The sequence below is a fragment of the Acinonyx jubatus genome, chromosome E2, assembly GCF_027475565.1.
Source record: "Acinonyx jubatus isolate Ajub_Pintada_27869175 chromosome E2, VMU_Ajub_asm_v1.0, whole genome shotgun sequence".
Taxonomy (NCBI): domain Eukaryota; kingdom Metazoa; phylum Chordata; class Mammalia; order Carnivora; family Felidae; genus Acinonyx; species Acinonyx jubatus.
This window is the reverse complement of record NC_069396.1, coordinates 40,928,132-40,946,259: the sequence shown is the minus strand read 5'-3', so window position 1 is coordinate 40,946,259 and position 18,128 is coordinate 40,928,132.

The window sequence follows — 18,128 nt, the reverse complement described above, 5'->3', positions numbered from 1 at the left end:
GTGTCACCTGTGCTTCTGACTGGCTGTAGATCAGAGGTCCCACGCACCCCCTCCTTGGGTTTGATTAACTTACCAGAGTGGCTCACGGAATGCAGAGAAGCATTTTACTTAACGGATTACCAGTTTATGATAAAAGGATAGAACTCAGGAACAGCCAGATGGAGGAGACGCATAGGGCAAGGTATGGGGATGGGTGTGCCGCTCTCCCCAAATCTCCACTTGTTCACCAACACAGAAGCTTCCTGAACCACATCCTTTTAGGGTTTTTATGGAGGCTTCATTACATAGGCAAGATTGGTGAAATCATTGACCATTGGGTATTGATTCAACACCCAGCCCCGCCCCTTCCTCTCCTGGAAGGTCAGAGGGTGGGGCTGAAAGTTCCAACCCTCTCACCAGAGTGGTTCCCTTGGCAACCAGCTTCCAGCCTCAGGCGTTTCCCCCAAATTGCCTCATTAGCATAACAAAAGACACCTTTATTTCTCTCAGCACTTAGGAAATTCTAAGAATTTTAGGAGCTCTGAGGCAGAAAAGGGAAGAAGACCAGTATGTTTTCCTTATTACAAATCACAGTATCACATCTACCTTTCCCCAGACATGATGTGGGGGGCCGGTGTATCCTAGGTTCCTTTCCCTCCTTCCTTTTTCCCGATCACGAAACAAGTCCTGAAGATTCTACCATCTGTGATCTGTTCCTTCCAGCTTCTTAGTCCTGGGCATCTGTGTTGGGACGCCCCTGACAGCATCCTCTGTGCCCTCTCCACTCCCTTCCTGCATTCCTAACTTCTTTGTTTTCCTCAAGTGTCTTTAAAAAATCTGTTCAGAGGAGCACCTGGGTGGATTAGTGGGTTGAGTATCTGACTCTTGATTTTGGCTAAGGTCATGATCTCACGGTTCGTGGGTTCGAGCCCCACATCGGGCTCTGCTCTGACAGTGTGGAGCCTGCTTGGAATTCTCTCTTCCTGTCTGCCCCTTACCCTCTCTCTCTAACTGAAAATAAACATAAATAAACTTAAAAAAAAGAAGCATATTCCATACATTTATAATATATAGTATTACATAATATATTCATACATATTATATATATGTATGTATATATACTTATATATGTGTGCATGTACTTATATATATGTGTATATGTATGTATACATATACATGTATACATGTATATGTATACATATATACTTTATATATACATATATACGTATATATACATATGTATATATACGTATATGTATGTATATGTGTGTATATGTACATATATATATGCGCATATATATACATATATATACTTTACCAGTCTAGAATGATTCAATACACATTTTTTTTCCTATTTGTATATTCATAGAAGATACCTAACGTTTATTGAAGGCTCCGTGGGCCTTCTGTGTGGTGTGCTTCTGGAGCCTTTATTTCCTTAATCCTATCACAGTCCCATTTTACAGATGAGGAAGTGTAGTCCAGAGAGGCTGAGCAGCTGGCGATAGGAGAAGCTGGTATTGCCTCTAGGGGCTGAGATGTTTACAGCTCCTCTGGACAAAGAGCAGTGGCTGATGTTTCCCTAGTTGTGCAGGTTATTCAGGGGTACTTTTGACAGTCCTGTTCAGTTTCTGATGGTGATGAGTTTGGAAAAAAAATGATTCACGGAGGCGGCTGATTGCTCTCCTGTCCTTGCTGCTTATGTTGTACGTGGGGCTGTGAAGGTGAAGCCTGTTGAGCAGGTGGCCAGACAGTAAGTAGGTTACAGACATTTTAAAATAAGGTGTTCAATCTGGTGTGAGACACGACATCCTCACCCCTCCAAGGAGCTTCTGATTAAACTCACTTGAGGGATCAGCTCTTGATAGGAAGCCAATAGCCACATCTTTTTCTCTCCATCAGTGAGCTGGAATTAGGAAATGGGACTTAAAATCACTAGTGAACTTTATAAGATTTTAATGTCTGAGAATCCAAATTAGCATGTCTCTGTCCAAAGGGTATGAAAAACTAATCTGAGCATAATTATCATATAATGTGGTACCTGGGCAGGGACCTGCTGCTGGCTGCCTGAGATCTGGAGTTATTAACGAGGAGGGGGCGTGGATGCCTCCTGACTCCCATCAGTCGGATCCCACCTGCAGCCACTTAACAGAGCAGCTCAAGGGTGACCCCTGCAAGGTCTGAGAGTTCAAGGCTGCTGAAGGTTGACATCCTTAGAGCAGGGCCACAGAGTGGTTGTGTGCTTGGAGTCCTGGAAGAAAATGCACATTTAAAATTCAGATTTGGGAGGCTGTCAGGGGGAACGTGCTTGTACACAGGAGGGGAGGGGCCGTGCACGGTGGGTGGAATGATACCTGCCTCCCTTCCATTTGATTCTAAGGGGTGGGGCCACTTCTAATAGGGCATCAATAAAGCTTCAGGATAATTGAGTGCCCAATTGAGTGTCTAAATTCAGCTGAAGCAATTCGTTCGGAATTGTGCCGTGTCTGTGATGCATTGATGTCTAAGAAGTCACATTTTTGATTTTTTATTTCGTTTCTTAAATTCCTTCAATATGATTGTGGCTGCCTTGTGCATATTTATGACATTGGGTAGTTTGCTGTGGCCACACCGTGCAAGTCAACAAATAAATGCAGTAGAAAAATAATATGGAAAATCTGAAAGGTAAACAATGAGAAATGAGTTTAGACAAGAGCCCCAGAAATTCCTTTAAGGAAAATTCACTCAGAGAAGTGACAGTGTATTTGGATTATCGACACTCACTCCTGTCAGGGAACCCTTGGCTTTTTGCTAGAAATGATGTAGATTTTTTTTATGGCTTTTCTCGACAGACCTCTTCTTTCACCTCTGGGAGAATGTTACTGCCTTTCTTCAGTATCTGCGCTTTGGGTTCCCATCCCCTCTGGCAAAGCATTTATTAAGTGCCTACTGTATGCACTGTTGCACCCTGGTTCTTGCTCCCAAATTTTGCCCCTCACCCTCTCCTATTTCTTCTTTTTCCTCTCCTCACCCAGAGAGGCATACTGGCCCTACACAGCCAGCCGGGCAGACAAGTGAATCGAGCTGGACCCTAGGGGTAGGGGTGAGGTGGGGGGACTTGGGCTATTTCAGGAGGCTCCTTGGAGCTTTGGTCTCTGTTCCACATTATCCAAGAGCCAGAGTACTGCCAGTGAAGCCCACACTTCAAGCCTTCAGTTCAGAAATTTATGTGCAAATCCCTCAGAAGGGGAGAATCTGCCCCAATTAGGGCTTTATCTTAAAACTCAGCATTTATTTATTTAGAAAGAGAGAGAGAGAGCATGCCTGCAAGCAGGGGAGAGGCAGAGAGAGAGAGAGAGGGAGAGAGAGAATCCCAAGCAGGCTCTGCACTAACAGTGCAGAGCCTGACGTGTGACAGTGCAGAGCCTGACGTGGGGCTTGATCCCAAGAATCTGACCAAAATCAAGACTTGGACATTCAACCAACTGAGCCACCCAGGTGCCCCTATTATTATTATTATTGTTTTTTAAATTTTGGAGATAGTGCAAGTGAGAGACGGGGGCAGAGGGAGAGAGAAAGAATCTTAAGCAGGCTCCACATTCAGTGCAGAGCCCAACACAGGGCTCAATTCCATGACCCTGGGATCATGACCTGAGCCAAAATGGAAATCAAGATTCGGATGCTTAACTGACTGAACCACCCAGGAGCCCCTTGAGCATTACATTTTAAAAAACTTTTTTCATGTTTATTAATTTATTTTGAGAGAGGGAGATACAGAACATGAGCAGCTAAGGGGCAGAGAGAGAAGAAGAGAGAGAATCCCAAGCAGGCTCTGCACTGACAGCTGCCCGCTGTTTGGGCTCGAACCCACAAACCGTGAGATCATGACCTGAACAGAAATCAAGAGTAGGACACTTAACTGACTGAGCCATTGAGGTGCCCCCTCCAAGCATTATTATTTTTTTAATGTTTATTTATTTTTGAGAGAGCAAGAGAGGGAATACAGAGTCCAAAGCAGGCTCCAGGCTCTGAGCTGTCAGCACAGAGCCCGACATGGGGCTTGAACCCAAGAACCGCGAGATCATGACCTGAGCCGAAGTTGGCCGCTTAACCGACTGAGCCACCCAAGGGCCCCTATATTTTTTAATAAGAAGTATAAAATGTGAAGATGTGTCTGATGCTCAGTGTACATATGCCTATTCTGTGTCTGTCTTTAACATGGGAGATTTCACACATACACACAAGTTAAGAAAATAGGATGAGCCCCACATTTCAGTAACTATTAGCTTTCAGCCGGTTTGGTTTCATCTGTACCCTCTTCTCCCTGGATGATTTGGGAGCAATCTCAGACATCGTGTAATTTCATCTGTAAGTATTTCAATATGTAATCCTAAAAAAGAAGGGCTTGTAAACAAAAATTCACAGAACCATCATTCCATTAATCCCCTTCTGCCATTTCTTAAGATCAAATATCTAATTAGCACATGCTCAGATGATTCAAGTGCTTTTTTTAGTTCATCCCTTGTAACTGGTTTCCAGATAAGGTCCATGCGTTGGAGCTCACATTTGAGTACTTCCGATCGGAACAGTGCTAACCACGGTTCCAAGTGTTTTAATGAGTATCAGATTTAATCCTTTGTCCTGTGAAGTGTGTGATATTATTATCCACATGGTACAGAGCTGTGTTGCTCATCCAGGCAGGATCTGAGCCCCTGGACATACATTTTGAAGGCAACCTTTTACTCAAGGCGACAGCTCCTGCCGAGGACCTCTCACCTACAGCCCGATTCTCACAGGGTTCCAGAAGGACCACTCCCTCCCCTGCCCTCTTCAGGCCCCGGAATAACAGCTTCCTAGTGTTGCTGGTTCCCCATACTTTCACCACCACCCACCCTTCTCCCCCCCCCCCCCGCCCCCCCCCCCCAGCCCCCTGCCCTGCTTGCTCCGCACAACCCAGCTCACACCTCTGTAAAGAGTTCATTAAACTGCTTTCCTTAAACTCTTTGAGCACCCAGCAGGGATTGTGACTGATGCTGTCACGTCTGGGGAGGGCCAGGGCTTGGATTCAGCTTGTTTCTGGCAGGCTCTGCCTGCCTGTTACCCAGAAATAGGTTAAAGACATAAGAAGACAATAGTTGAGAAGCCATAGAAGATGAGGATCGAGAAAGTTTAGGTTGGTGTATTTTTTTTTTTAAGTTTAGTTATTTAGGGGAGCCTGTGTGGCTCAGTCTGTTGTGTCCGACTTTGGCTCAGGTCATGATCTCACAGTTCATGAGTTCGAGCCCTGCATCGGGCTCTGTGCTGACAGTGCAGAAATAAAAATTAAAAAAATTAAAATAAAATAAAGTTTATTTATTGAGGTGGGGAGAGAGAGTGCATGGGCAGGGGAGGGGCAGAGAGAGGGAGAAACAGAGAGAGAGAGAGAAAGAGAGACTCTCAAGCAAGCTCTGCACTAACAGTGCAGAGCCCAATGTGGGGCTTGAACTCATGAACTGTGAGATCATGACCTGAGTCAAAATCCAGAGTTGGACACTTAGCTGACTGAGCCACCCAGGTGCCCCTAGTTGGGTGTATTTTAATTTAGTATTGAATATCCCCTTGTTTTAAAAAAGAAAAAAAGTTGTTCTAACATTGTTATAATTATCACACTATTCATTGTGCCATTTTATCTATTAACACTTCATATCAGTGTAGTAAAATAGTTGATCTAAGCAACTATCTTTTTCAAACGGTGTCATAGAACTTTAAGTTCTCGTTGTACCACTGTTGAAGTGTTTTGAAAACCAGCGAGGCTCTCTGTGGTTCCCCCGGGGGCTGCCAGCTTCAGCCTCCCCATTGGGTTTTTAATTGTCATCACAGAGGAGAATGCTTATTCTCCAGAGTTTAGACAGCTGGTCCATGGTGAGGACATTGTCTTTGAAAGAGTTACCATGACAACCTCCCTCTTCAAGGTAAGCATTTGAGCTTTATCAAAACGAAGGACTTGGCTTTGTGTTAAATTGGTCCCCATGGCAGTGTTCATCACAGCATGCATGCTTTATCAGCCGCCTTTGCTCCTGGGGTATATTTTTCCCAAGATCAGGGGGCTCAGCTCATGAGTGGGTGGCCACCTCCTTGCATGTTTGACTCAGGCCAGAAGCCTGGTGTCTTCCATGAAACAAGAGCTGTCTTCCCTAAATAAAGCTTTCTGTCTGTTGGCTGGGTATGGCTCATTATGTCGTTACCACTTCCCCTTGGACTATATGCTCTTAGAGTGGAAAGAAAATACAATGCACTGGGACAAACAGTTGTTTTTTCCTCTCTTCCTTCTCCTCTCCCCCTTTCTCTGGGAATAGTATTTCACTTCTCTTGGTGGACTGGTCCATTGGTTATTCAGCGATTTTCTTGGGACAGCTGGTTCCCCATTGGGGAGAAGTCATTTCTCTGCTTCCATGTTATTCACAAAAGTCTGTCTGGGTTAAAAATCCAAACATAAAAGAACTGGGGGCACCTGGGTGGCTCAGTCGGTTAAGCATCTGACTGTTGGTTTGGGCTCAGGTCATGATCTCATGGTTTGTGGGTTTGAGCCCTGCATCTGTGCTGTGCTGACAGCACAGAGCCTGCTTGGGATTCTCTCTCCCTCTCCCCCCCCCCAAATAAATAAACATTTAAACATAAAATAACTAAAGTAGCCAAAGAAGATCTAGAAGGATGTTTTCATAATCTGAGAGTTGGAAAGAAATCTAGAAGCAACAGAAGAAAAAAAGAGGGGAATCCCATATTTTAAAACTTGTGTACACAACCACGTTATAAAGTTAATAAATAACAAAACTGAAAACATACTTGTGATACTTGGCAACGTAGTAGTATCCATAATGTCTGAAGGGCTTCTTTTTTTTTATTAAAAAATTTTAAAAATATTTATTTATTTTTGAGACAAAGAGTGTGAGCGGGGGAAGGGCAGAGAGAGGGAGACACAGAATCCGAAGCAGGCTCCAGGCTTTGAGCTGTTGGCACAGAGCCCAACGTGGGGCTCGAACTCGTGAACTGTGAGATCGTGACCTCAGCTGAAGCTGGACGCTTGACCGACTGAGCCACCCAGGTACCCCCGAAAGGCTTCTGAATATAGATAAGACAAATATGTGGTAAAAGGTACTTACATTTATGAATCAAATATGAATAAACTAGCAAAAATATGATTGTCACCTCTTGGGCCAGCTTAAATATCAAAATCTAGAGAATTTCCCATCTTTGGGTATGGTAAATGTGGCAGGTTGTATCCATTTAAAATGCCCCTGACTGTCAACTCCCAAATTCCCTTCCTAATAATACAGGAATCCTCTTACAGATTGGAGTGTGTGAGAATGTGTGAGTGTGTGCATGCAAGTGTGAATCTAACATCGTTGGTAAATTTGCTCACGAGTCTCCCTCCTCTACTAGAAGCAGGGACCCTGTTGGTGGCGTTCAGCCCTTTGTCTCCAGCACTAGGTTTGGTGCCTGGCAAATGGTAGGTGCTCAGATATTTGAATGAATGACACTCAGACAGATGCAACTAAAAATAATTGGGATTGTGTTATTAATATGTGATATGGATTTGGATCAATGTCCGAATGATACAGAAGGTATGATTCATGATGACGATCATACCCCTCCCACAGATGTAGCAAAGTACTGAAGTTGAAATACATAAAGCAAAAGTGCAGGAAATTCAAGAATAAATTGTCATAAGGAAAATCAGAGTGAGACTCTGGAACACACTGTTCTCAGTCTTTGACAGGTCAAACAGAGAAGACAGAAGAGTCAGACGGGCACCCAAGTGGCTCAGTCGGTTGAGCATCTGACTTGATTTTGGCTCAGGTCATGATCCCAGGATCCTGTGATCCCATGCTGAGCGTGGAGTCTGCTTGAGATTCTCTCTTTCTCTCTCTCTGTCCCTCCCCCCCCCCCCCCCCCCCGCTCACACTCTCTCTCTCAAAAACAAAACAAAACAAAACAAAAACAAAAAACAAAAACACAGAGTCCGAGGCTTCATAATAGTCTGACTTACAGATCCACAGACTTTGTGCCCTGTGCATAATCCCCTTCTTGCCTCAGAACCCATGAAACTCCCCAGTTCCACACAGCGGGAGCAGGACAGGGCACATGTTCTCACAAGGATGTAATAAAACTAGCAATCAATTACACAAGGTTTATTAAAAAAATTCAAGACCTGGAAGTTAAACAAACAAGGGTTAACCTCTGCCAACAAGCAGTTAGGGGCTCCTATAGAGAAGTTAGGAACATGGAAAGCACGGAGCCCCCAGACCTAGGAGAAGTGTGGCCAACACTTAGCTCTGAGTAAGAGAATGAAAGGTCTCCATTATTAGGCAAGAAAGGGTGAAAATCAATGAATGATTCAGCAAAAGCCTAGGAAAGCACCAAAGCCAAGAAGAATACAAAGGTAACTACTGGAGACAAAGTGAGAGAAGGAGAGATTAAAGAACTAGAGTAGACTTTTTTTTTTAAGAGTTTCTTTATTTTTTCTTTGCTTTTTAATTTTAAAGTTTTTTAAAAATTTACTTTGAGAGAGACAGAGACAGCGTGAGTGGGGAAGGGCAGAGAGAGGGAGAGAGGGAAGCCCAAGCAGGCTCTGCCCGACGTGGGGCTCAAACACACGAACTGTGAGATCATGACCTGCGTTGAAATCAAGAGTCGGACACTTAGAACTGACTGAGCCACCCAGGCGCCCCTAAGATTTAATTTTTTTAAAAGCAGTCTCCACACCCAACATGGGGCTTGAACCTACAACCCCGAAAGCAAGAGTCGCATGCTCCAGTGACGGAGCCAGCCAGGTGCCCAAGAGTAGAATTTTTAATACAGGGAATGGTTCTCTGGAAAAGATAAAAGGGACTCAAATTTTGGCAATGCTAATCAAGGAAAAGAAAGAGAAAGCACTGTGATTGGTGGAGGGGCATGAACCACAGCAATAAAGGGGAATGAATGGCATTTCAACACAGTCTTGGTCCCCGTCCCCATTCTGTACTCGGGCCTGGCTCTGGGGCATGGGCAGAGAGAGAGAGCTCTGGGGTGCCTCCGCTGCTCTGGGGGGAGGTCTACTCCCGTATGTCATAATGCACAGGCAGGGACAGCAGTGTCCTCATCTTCCAGTCGTCACAGACCACAGGCTGGAGTAGAACTGGAGAGGACACAGCCTCCCTTCTGGAAGTGAATTTAAGATTCTGTGGCTCAGTCTGGGCTCTTCCTGGAAATTGAGAACATGCAAACTGGAGAGCCGTGGATGGCCATTTTCCATAAGGGTGTGGAGGGAGCCATTCTTCCCAGGGGAGACGGCAGCAGGTGTGGGGACCACAGGGAGAGACAGACAGACATGATGTCCCAGAGCGACCCAGACAGGGGCTGCTTCTGGAGGCAGAGTGGTTCCTCCCATCCTTGGGTTGTCTGATACCCATTTTCACCATATGTTAACATATCATTTATGAAACATCAAATAATAGAATAACAGTAAAAAAGAACAGTGTCAAAGATTTTCTTTAACACCTTAATTAGTGTAGGGACCAGGAAGATGCTAAAAGTGACTCAAAGTGTATTTGAGGAACCAGGTACTTTAGGCATTTTCTCTTTCTTTCCTTCCTTCCTTTCTTTCCTTCCTTCCTTCCTTCCTTCCTTCCTTCCTTCCTTCCTTCCTTCCTTCCTTCCTTCCTTCCTTTCTTTCTCTTTCTTTCTCTCTCTCTCTTTTCTTTTCTTTTCTTTCTTTTAAGGTAGGCTCCATGCCCAGTGTGGAGCCCAACATAGGGCTTGAGCTCACAACCCTGAAATCGAGACCTGAGCTGATCAAGAGTCGGACCGACTCTTAACTGATTGAGCCACCCAGGCTCCCCTGGGCGATTTTAATAACGGAATTAGGTAGGATTGCTGGTTTAGATAGTTATCTGGTTAATTTCTTACTGGGCCATAGCCATATCACCTGGGATGATGTTTCCACTGGTCAGCAATTATTTGCGTATCTAACTGAGAAAAGTCTCTGAGTTCACATCTGCCCGAGCAGAGCTGTAAAATAGTCAAGTTCAATAGAAAGGCAATAGAAGGACATCCAGCAAATCTCTTTCATCTATTTTCAAGTTTTGAGTAGCTTTCATAGTGCTTAAAAATAAATCCCCCCTTTAATCTTACCTGAGAGGACTTTGGGTGCTCAGAGCCTACAGGACTGGTGGGACAGAAGGGGAGCCAGCAGCCAAGGCAGCCAGGCACGAAAGACTTTCTGAAGGGAGAGGGATTCCCAGCTGACCCAGCACCAGCCCCAAGAGAACATTCAGACAAATATCAGTGGTTTTTAGGTCATTATAAATTAACCCATCAAAGTATCAAGCAACTGGTGTATTTGAGAATGCGCCTCGTGTTTACAGCCAGGTTGGAAGTGCAGTTGGCCCTTGAACAACACGGGGCAGGGGCTCTGACCCTCATGCGGTTGCAAATCCACGTATGACTTGTGGCTCCCCTGCACGTAACTGCTAATCGCCTGCTGTTGACTGGAAGCCTTACCGATGAGGCATAAACAGTCCATGTACACATATTGCGTATGTTACATACTGTATGATGACAATAGGGTGAGCTGAAGAAAATGTTGTTAAGAAAATCATAAAGAACAGAAAGAAGATGCATTTACAGGCCTGTACCGTATTTATTTAAAAAAATCCGGGGGTGCCTGGGTGGTTCAGTCGGTTAAGTGGCCGACTTCAGCTCAGGTTGTGATCTCGCAGTTCGTGGGTTCCAGCCCCGCGTCGGGCTCTGTGCCGACAGCTCAGAGCCTGGAGCCCGCTTCGGATTCTGTGTCTCCCTCTCTCCCTGTCCCTCCCCCGCTTGTCCTCTGTCTTTCGCTGTCTCTCAAAACTGAATGGAAAAAAAAAAAAGAAAGAAAGAAAAGAAAAAAATCCTAGTAGGATGGACCCATGCTGTTCAAATCTGCATTAAGGGTCAACTGTGTACCCGTGTGGAAGTTCTCTAAGACGGCTCTGCAGGACTTCACCAGTGTAAACAAACACCCTGAAATTCATTCTGCCCGTATCGCCTGATCCGCAGGCAGCGAATGGCAAGGATGTTGTGGAAATGGACCAGACCTCCATGGTCAGAGGAGTCCACCTGGACTCCGCGGATGATACTTTCTGTGGCCAATTTGCTACAGGCTCTGTCTCCATCCCCTGGCAGAACGAGATGATCGAACCGGGTTGCTGTAAGGACATCAATGAAACTGACACTGAAGAGTATGTGGCCTTAGAGCTAGAAGAGAAACTGTGTCACCCAGTTCCCAAACCAAAGAGAGGCTTCTTCTACAGAGTCCTCAGTAGAGGGGCCCCAGGAGCACGCGCTCGGTGTATGACCCCATCTGTGAACAGCAATAAACATGTGACACCTCATAAACGTGAAAAAAGAAAAAAAAGTGTGTTGCTTTGTCCTAGAAATCTTTATAATCATAGAGGTTATTGTAACTTAGGGAGAGAATGAGATACTTTATGAGAACCAGCAGCAATAATTACTAGGGCAAAAAGAAAAAGAAAAAGAGGCACATCTGTGCTTTCAGAGATTATTCTTTTTAAAATTTTATTTACTTATTTTAAATTTGTTTTACTGTTTATTTTTGAGACAGAGAGGCAGAGCGTGAGCAGGGGAGCGGCAGAGAGAGAGGGAGACAGAATCTGAAGCAGGCTCCAGGCTAAGCTGTCAGCACGGCACCAACCTTGAGATCGTGAGCTGAGCCGAAGCGGGGCGCTCAACCACTGAGCCACCCAGGCGCCCCTATTCTTTTTTTTTTTTTAAGTTTATTTATTTATTTTGAGAGACAGAGTGAGCGGGGTTGGGGCAGAGAGGGGGACAGAGGATCCGAAGTGGGCTCTATGCCGACAGAAGAGAGCCCACTATGGGGCTCAGACTCAGGAACCATGTGATCATGACCTGAGCCGAAGTCAGATGTTTAACGGACTGAGCCACCCATGCGCCCCCATAAATTATTCTTGATAGTCACACCCAGTGTGGTGGTTTCTCCTACCACAGAGACTCTCTCCTGGAAACCGGGCATTATGGGATGGTGTCAGTTACCCGGGCGGCTTCGCAAACCAGCCCCCAACACTATGACTTACTATTTCTCATAGTTCCAGGGGTCGGCTGCGTTCAGAGGGGGGATTCTTCTCCAGGTGTCACCGGGGCTTTCCCACGTGCTATAGTTCTCTGGAAGCTGGAGGGTCCCAGATGGCCTCCTCAGCGGCTGGGGCCTTGGTGTTGGCTGTCAGCGGGGGTCTCGCTCCACTGGGTCCCGCGTCGCTTGGGAGTCTCGTGCAGACTTGCTCACGTGGCAGCAGGAGCGTCCCAAGAATTGAAGAGGAAGCTGCAAGGCATCTCCCCCACCGCCCCCTCCCCCTACAGCTGCTGCATTCCATCAGCCAAGCTTGCAAAACCAGCCTAGGTCTCAGTGGTGGAAAAATAGACCCCACCGCTTGATGGGAGGAGCCACGAAGTCACATGGAAAGGGGGCGTGGCCCCAGGGAGGAAGACCCGGTTCTCGCGGTTGGGCGGGGGTCTCATCCTCGCCAGTTGGTGGTTATGGGGTTGAGCATGAACCAGGCATTAGGCACTTAGGCTACTGCTTAATTCAGTCAGGGCCACATATATGGGAGGATTTTAATAAACCTTTACTGCACTGAACCAGACTGAATGAATTTAGACCCAAACCGAGTGTTTCTTCTTGTTTTCTAACCTCCAGAACCTTACCTTGCACCCTCGATGGACCACAAGCCCTGGAAAAGGTATTTAAAGGACTGGGTAAAACCCTTTCCAGAATTTTTCATTCTACTTAATTTTAACAAATAGTATATATCTCAGCTAATGAATATTTCAGTCTTTCACATATGAACCAAAAATGTAATTATGGATTTGATTTTACCCACGTTTGCTGCCTGCAGTAGTCAGTGATCACAAATCGCATTAAATGAAAGGTGAACTCCATTATAGTATCTGCAAAATGGAGCTTAATAAGTTTTGTAATTATGGGGCAAATCTATGCAAATTGCAATTTTTATTAGGCAATTTTCCATCTTCATCTAGACTCTAATAGTCTATTAGACTGGTGGCAGTTCAGTGCTTTTATTAAAGAAGTTCTTTAACTTCCTTTGTGTTTGGTTCCTTATAATGAAGAAATTGCATTTTGGGGTAAAATGGTCACAGGCCTGATTTACTTATCTTTTTCAATCTTGTTACAAATAGGAAACTGAATTCTATGTTAATTATTCAGCTAAAACTCTATAGAGCCAATTCAGGTCCATCTTATACAGAGACTAAGAACTTAAGAGAATTTTGTGCCAGAAAGAAAAAAAAAAAGAAATCTTACAATCAAGGTCTTTTCCATTTATTGTTCCATGTTGGAATGTTGGCCAAAAAAAAAGGACTTAATTTTAAAATCTTGACCAGGTCAACTTTTTTTGTCTTAAAAGTGCTTCACCTGTTTGGTGATTGTGAAGCTATAAATCCTTTTATAAACTGGAAATTCAAAGTTGACAGATAAAATTCACCATCACACTACCCTTTTCTGTACTACTTTATGGCTGTGCTAAGGTTTTATGATACATCAGATCCAGAAATTCTATGTTTAGCTATTGGCTATTTCTATGTGCAGTATGGGAGGTGGCTGAGGTAGGACAGGGCTGGGCTCTGTCCCGTGCTCAGTTCAAGATTTAGAGCATGAACCTGGTCTAGAAACAGAGGGCATGACAGATGGGGCTCATACTGAATAACTCCCAATGCCGCAGAGCTCACCTGACTGGGCACATACATGTGCATACTCTTGGTTTAACTTTAAGAAGATTTTGTGCCAGGGGCCGATGTCTCCGTAGCGCTTTAGGCTTTCAGTATGACTGTCTCATTCAACAGAAGACCGTGCAGACAACCTCTCCCTTGGTGATCTGGGCTTCCTTGGGATCCATGATCCAAGAGAATTATTAAATTCACCAGTATCCATATTGTTCCCTCTTTCAAGCTATGACTCTTGGAAGCTTTTACTTCCTCCTTCCTGTCCTGTTAAGGTCATAGGGAACATTAATTTAATTGAGACTTAACTCTACGTGTGTTAGTGTATTAGTATTGTGTGTTAGTATCTTTCTTCACTGATGTGTTCGCTAATTTCAGCTGGTCTAAAATTTCACTAGTGAATTCTACCAAACATTTAAGGAAGAAATAATACCAGTTTTCAACAATCTCTTCCAGAGTACAGAAGTAGTGGAAACACTGTAATTCATTCTACGAGGCCAGCATTAACTTCATATCAAAACCAGGTCTGTGGAGCCTGGGTGGCTTAGTTGCTTAAGTGTCTGACTCTTGATTTTGGCTCAGATCATGATCTTAAAGTTGTGAAACTGAGCCCCAAGTTGGGCTTTGCGCTAGGCATGGAGTCTGCTTAAGATTCTCTCTCTCCCTCTCAGTCTGCCCCTCCCCCACTTGAGCTCATTCGAAAACAAAATAAACCAGGTGAAACATTACAAAACAGGAAAACTGTAGGCCAATATTTCTCATGCTTATGGACTTAAAAATCCGTAACCAAATATTAGCAAATCAAATTCAGTGATAAATAAAATTATATGGCACAATGAAGGGGGGCTTACTCCAGGTATGCAAGGCTGGTTCCACATTTGAAAGTAAATCAACGGTATTTGCCATATCGAGAGTCTAAAGAAAACAAAATCATGTGATCATATCCACAGATGCAGAAAAAGCATTTCACAAAATCTAACACCCTTTCATGATGAAAATTCTCAGCCAATTAGTAGAGGATAACTTCCTCCCCCTGATGAAAGACATCTACCAAAAAACCTACAGATGACATGATACTTATGACGCTGGAGAAACTGGACACCTACCCCCTTAAAATGGGGAACAGGGCAAGGGTACCTCATTCATCACTCCTATTCTACAGCATATTGGAAGTCCTAGCTAGTGCAATAAGACCCAAATGGAAAAAACGATACAGATTGGAAAGGAAGATATGAGATGATCTTTATTCACACATGATATGATTGTCTATGTAGAAAACCCTACAGGGGTGCCTGGATGGTTCAGTCGGTTAAGCGTCCGACTTCAGCTCAGGTCATGATCTCTGAGTCCGTGAGTTCGAGCCCCGCGTCAGGCTCTGGGCTGACAGCTCAGAGCCTGGAGCCTGCTTCAGATTCTGTGTCTCCCTCTCTCTCTGACCTTCCCCTGTTCATGCTCTGTCTCTCTCTGTCTCAAAAATAAATAAACATTAAAAAAAAAAAAAAGAAAATCCTACAGAATTTACAAAAAACAAAAACAAAGCAACATAGACCATACGATCCAGTAATCGTGCTGCTAGGTGTGTCCCCAATGACTCGAGAATGGATGCCCGCACAGAGGCTGGCACACTGATGTTTATAGCACACTGTAATCATAATCACTCAAAACTGGAAGCAACCCACTTGGAATATTTTCTGTTCACCAGTAAAAGGGAACGTACTATCCAGCGGCCAAAGCTATGGCTGAATCTTAAAGGCTTATCGCTGAGAGAAGACAGTCTGCAAAGGCCACATACTGAATGAGCCCAATTGCGTGACGTTCTGAAAGAAGCAAAGCTATAGAAATGGTGAGCAGATCGGTGGTCGCCCAGGGGTTTGAGTGGGGGTTGGACGGGTGAAGCACAGGGGATTTTTAGGGCGTGACACTCTTCCGTGTGACACTGTAATGGTAGTGGGACAATATATGACACTCTGCATTTATCCAAAACCACCAGGTGGTTTCTGTCCACTTTTAAGTTTGAAAAGTGCAGGTTCACCATGACCCACATCCCCAGAGCGCCCTGCCCCTCTTTTGCAGCCCCAGGACAGAGGCAGAAGGGTCCTGTCCAACCATCAACTGTCACATCCCTCCAATCCTTGTCACGCCAGTTTGGGTCAATGGCACATCAAGGACAGGAACCCTTCAGGTGATCAGTCTAAAAGCCAACTGTGCTTTTTAGAGATCTTGCTCAAGCGGGAAGCAGGTTTGCATGTTAGTCCAACTACTCAGAGACCACCGAACGGCCAGAAAGCCCATGAGCCATGTGGAGCCTCTCTGCCACTTGGAGAGAGAAGTGCCCCCACCAGCGCCTCGCTGCCGTAGCCATCCTGGCCCAGGTTTGCCAGACACGCGAGTGGAGAAGTCCTCACAAGATGCCAGCCTGAGACATCACCTCATGCAGCAGCGTGGGGGCTGGAGGACCAGGCAGCTGAGCTCAGTCAGCCCACAGACTGTGAGACAGAAATAAATAGTTGTTCACTGCACTTCAGTACTGGGGGGATCTGTAAGGCCGCATCAGATAACCAGGCCAGGGCTCTCAGCCTTTACCGCGTTCTGGGGACACCTGCAGAGTTGCTCTGCTTCCTCCAAAGAGAGAAATGCCTGAAATATCAGAGAACAGTGGAAAACATCTGCAGGCAGCACTCGCAGGTCACCGCTGACCGTCGCTCCAGGCCACTCCTCGTCCCCCGCGCCGGTGCTCCGGCAGCGGAAGGAATGAACAGCTATTTCATTGTCAGTGGCCCGTAGCTAGTTCTTCACCTCTCTTTCTTCCGGAAGAGGGAAAACAGTGCTGTGGTTATCGGGGAAAGAAGGGTGACGACGTCATGCGGTTCTGGGGCAGGTGCAGATAAAGCCACCTGTTCGGCGAGGACCAGAAAGGACCCCGCGTGGGACGTAGGCATGCATGTTACGAAAATGGGGGCGGGGAGTGCAGATCGAGGACGCACCCTTGAACAGGAATTAGATCACAAGACTGAAGACACACTGAGATGAAACCTCCCCAAACCCTCCAAGAAATTAAGCAAGGCACACGCGTCTGTGTAGCAGGAGTTCAAACAAGAGAGGGAACAATACAAGAGCATCAAACAGCAGAGAGAGAAGGAAAGCGATCTTGGAGAATGAGTTGGGAGGGGGGTAGCTTTATGAGGTGAAAACTGCCTCGGGAGCGCCTCGGAATCACATCTGTGCGGCTGCCACGGGGATGCGGGGGAAACCCAGGAAGGGCAAGGGGCCAAGGCGGGGCAGGCATATGGGCATATGGCGGGCCTAGAAGCTGATGTGATGAGACTAACAGCCCTAGGTTTTCCTGGACGGAGCAGGACACGTGTAGCAAAACCAAACGTACAGATAAGACGGAAGGAAGGAATGTAGTTTGCACACTAGCAAGGATTCTCTTCCTGTAATGAGACAAATCAGCATAAAACCATCGGGCCCAGCGCAAATTCTATAAGCATCAGGGCAGGATAAGGTCAGCTCGTCGTGGGGAGTTTCCGGCGGGCTTCAGACTTCCCTCCGAAACTCAAGATGCCAGAAGAGGATGGAACCGTCGTCTGCAGACTACGGCGGGGGAAGGCCTTCGAGCTGGCAACTCGCAAATGCTCCTTAAAGGACATGCTTGCGTTGATGGAATACATATTAGAAGAGGAATCAAAATAAAGAACTTATGAATTTGGAGAATGAAGTTTGTGGTGAGGCTTGAATAGAAATAAACAAAATGACTAGGTTAACATGACTGGCGGTCATGGCCATAAACCGGCGTCTCCTATGAAAATGTTACCAGTTTTACATTCTGTCACTTAATTCAAGAAGCAGAAGAGATCACAGAATTCCCTGCTGGTGCCGTCAGGAGTAGTGGAAAGAGAGAGAATGGGAAGAGCTTAGCCTCTTTGCTTTTTCTAGGAGGGGAGTGTCTTGTCTGTTTAGGCTGCCATAGCAAAGTACCACATACTGGGTAGTTTATAAACAACAGACATTTTTTTGGTCACAGTTCTGGAGGCTGGAAATCTGAGGTGAGCGCACCAGCATGGTTGGGTGAAGGCTCTCTTCTCCCTGTGTCCCCACATGGTTGGAGGGGCTGGGGAGCTCTTGGATGTCCCTTTGATAAGAACCTGAATCCCACTCATGGGGACTCCACCCTGATGACTTAATCACCTCCCAAAGTTCTCATCTACTAATACCTTAATCTCGGGGGGCTAGGATTGCAGCACAGGAATCTGGGAGGACACAAACATTCATGCCAGAGCAGGGAATCCAAAGCTAGTAGTTGGTTTTGAAAGCTAATAAATATGCGTTGACTTTTTCATACCTACCCCTAATTTTATTTTATTAAAACAAAAATTTTTTAAAGATTTTATTTTTAAATA